Below are 3,654 nucleotides of genomic sequence, written 5' to 3'. Positions count from 1 at the left end.
CTGCTTGGGGTCCCTCTGCATTGCACAATGGCCTGAGCCATTGCATAAACATAGCAGGGAGCCTTTCATCCTCCAGAATAAATCCAGCTCTCTCTGGATGTGAGCCATTGGGGACCCAGCACACACAATAACAGCAGCCACAATCACTGATCAGAGCAAATCATGGCAAAATACTAGTTAACACTCACTGAGCTTTTCCCATGTCCGGGAACTATTCTAAGTGCTTTATTTGCATCGATCATTTAATTCTCACACTAATCCAGTGACATATGTACTATTATAATGCCCATTGTACAGATGAGGAAACTGAGCCCCACAGAGAGACATAGTAATTCAGCATATCAAATGATTGAGTGACTCATGATGTGATGTGACAGCATCCACTTCCTAGTCCTGCCTGTAATGCCTTTTGTCCCTCTAATGTCCTCCTCACCATTCCTGATCCAGCTCAGGCATCATCTGCTCCAAGTCCATCCCTGATCCACCTGCCCTCACCCCATCAAGGCAGAGTTAATTCTTCTCTCCTCCACGCTACCCAAATCCTTACCCGTCACAGCATTTGCCCTGCTATGTTATGATTCACTTGTTTATTGTCTGTCTTTTCTTTGGGACCAGGAGACCATTTAGAAAAGAAATCACATTTCTTTTCACAACCCTAGGGCCTGGCACCTACTATGTGTTCAATTAATACTTATTGAGGGGATAAATGAATACAAAATTAAGTTTGGCCCTTCCCTTATCCAAGGCAGAAATTCTCTTTATCACACTTAGCCATCTTAAATCATTTCTGGAAGAAGGCAGGGTATAAATTCATCAAACAAATGCAGTCTAACTTCCTTGACAAAAGATGAATCAAGCTCCATCTAGGAAAACAACGCCATTTCTGACATGACAAGTTTTCAACCAAGGATCCACCCTTGGTTAATACCTATTATTCACCACGTACTATCCTATGTGACCGGCATAACAGCACCTGCCTCAAAGCACCACATCATATTTTCAAAGTATTTTGCATCCACTGACTCATTTGATATTCCCAGCAACCTTGTGATGTGGACATTACAAGTATAATTATCCCTATTTGACAGATGGGGAAACTGAGGCACAGGGCATTACTTCAGGTCCTTCCCCAGGTCCAGTGAGGGAGTCCTGAGTGGTGACCTCCTTCCCACATAATGTACAGGCTGACCGGCAAGATGGTGAAATGTCACCCCCTCCCCAGAAACTGCACCCCTGGACAGCCTTGGGTGCTTTGGGGACAGCAGGAGTCAGGCTGAACTGAACTTGCAGCAAAAGGTATCAGGACTTGGGTAAGCACATCCGGGGAAAGGCAGAGGCTGTAAGCAGCCTGGCGGACATGGGGCAACCTAGAGGGAGCAGAACCTGGTCATGTTTACAGGAAAGGGCTCAGTCCCTGGGTGTGTCCCAACAGACCTGACAGGCCCATCCCCGAGGCCAAGGAAATGAGGACAGAGCAGGCAGAGCTAGTGAAGAAACCCCCAGAAGGGGTCAGGAGAGGGGCAGGGAGGGCTCAGGCTGGGCACCGCCGCTTCGTACTTAATGCCTGTGGAGCCCAGCACTTCTCAGGTGAGACAGGTATTTCTCCCCTGCGCCTGCAAGAAGAGCGGCCCAAGTAACTCAGGCGATCGTCTTCATGCCTCTAGACACAGCCAGGGGCCTGCGGGAAGGGGCACAGATCTAGGTCATCAATTCCAGCCCCATAGGCCCCAATTCTGCATTCCTTCCCCAAACACCTGCTGAGCATTTATGGGGACGCTGAGGTCCTGTCTCAGTGGAGAGTACGAAACAAGCACAGTGTGGCAGAAGATGCCCCTCCACAGGAAAGAATGCAAAGGGGAATGGGGTGCAGACATCTCCTGAGGAGGGAAGGGCCCAGCTAGGTCCTGAAAGGCAAACTAAGCTGATGGCAAGTGTGGGAGGGACAGCAGTCCAGGCCCAGAGCAGCAGGGGCAAATTCTGCCCCAGAGCCTGACTGATGAGAAACAAGGTCTCCAGCTCAGCTCCAGGGACAACCCACCATGTTTGGCGCAAAGGACCTGGTGGGGAGGGAACCAGACCAAGTTTCTGAAGTGACCCTGCAGTCCTGTGCACAGGTGGTATATCACCTCCCATCACTCTTTCAAAATCCATGATTTCCATCTCAGTAAGCTCAGGACACCGGTTCCCAGACCAACCCTCAGAAAAGACAACCCTCTAAAGTGGGCTCTGGCATTTCCTGAAGGCAGAGGAGACCCTCCCTAAGGGATTCTGCATTCGATTCGTAGAGTCCCAGGGGAGAGGAAGAGGAAAAAGCAACAGAGCAAGGGCAGGGACAGGTCTCAGGTGGGTGGGATCAGGGACACCAGAGGACTCAGATCAGTGGTTCATGAATAGCCCAGGGTCAGGAGTAACGCTCACATCCATCATCATGTTGTAGAAAAAAACAGACCCAACCCTTCTCTCCTCCAGGAAACCTTCCTGAGTTGACTGTCACCCAGGTTCTACTCATTGCTCTTCCCTTAACAGGTGTCTGTGGTTCTGCCAGGCTGGATTGTTGGCTCAGCTCCTGTCAGTGTCTGACTCAGCGTGTGCAAACCCAGCACACAATATTCCCTGCAGACTGGCTCCCACCCAGGCACCGAGGTCCCATGCCAATCGCCAGCACCTGAAACCTCCACCTCATTCTGGAGCCTCCTCTCCCTCAGTCTGCACCCAGGTCTGGGCTTTGACGTTTTGCCTTTTCTGATGCCTCCTCTTTCCCTTCCGTCCCCATGAAGCTGTTTACCTCCTCTTCACAGCCTCCAGCCATGCTGTGCAGGTCCGATCTGTCTTCCTCCACCCCAAACCCCTACCACTAGTTTCCTAAAGCGCAGAGCTGGTCCCAGGGCCCTCGCCCCTTCCTCACACTTAACAACTCAGGATCTCTTACCAAAAGGATAAAGTCCAAATTCCAATGCTCAGTTTTCACAGACTTCCAGACTCTGGTCCTAACCCACCAATTCAAGCTGACTTCCTACTGTTTTCTCCATAAACACTAATTTCCAAGCAAACTTTCTGTTGCTCCCAGACATACTTTTTGATTTTCTACTGTTGTTCCCTCTGCTAGAAATGCACCTGCCTCCCGATCCTGGTCTCTTCCCAGGCTCAGCCCCACCCTTGCTCACTGATTCTTGGGGCTCTCTTTCAGAGCAGGGATGCTGTCAGAGCGGCATGTTAGTTCACCCCTACCCTCACCCCCGTGCTACCACCTGTGTGGTGGGTGAGTGAGTGACCACGGACGAGGCCTCACTCTCTATCTCCCCAAGAGAGGAGACTCTTCCTTCTTAGTCTGAACACTACGGGTGGGGACTGTCTCCCCATCAGATAGGGCCCCCTGGAATCAGAGGTGGTGTCTCTCCCATCTGATATAAACTCCCTAGAGGAATAAGCTGTGTCTCCTCCTCAGACAGGGGCTCCCTGGAGATAGGAGCTGTGTCTCCCCCTCAGAAAGGGGCTCCCTGGAGATAGAAGCTGTTTCTTCCCCTCTGACAGGGGCTCCCTGGAGGCAAGGGCTATTTCATTCTTCTAAAATGGATCTTTCCCAGGTTGGGACCGAAACTTCTTTTTCTGGATTGTAGGGGAAGCCCAGAACCATATACTGACAAATCCTTGGAA

Source organism: Pongo pygmaeus, chromosome 1 (genome assembly GCF_028885625.2).
Source record: "Pongo pygmaeus isolate AG05252 chromosome 1, NHGRI_mPonPyg2-v2.0_pri, whole genome shotgun sequence".
Taxonomy (NCBI): Eukaryota; Metazoa; Chordata; class Mammalia; order Primates; family Hominidae; genus Pongo; species Pongo pygmaeus.
This window is presented reverse-complemented; position numbering follows the sequence as displayed.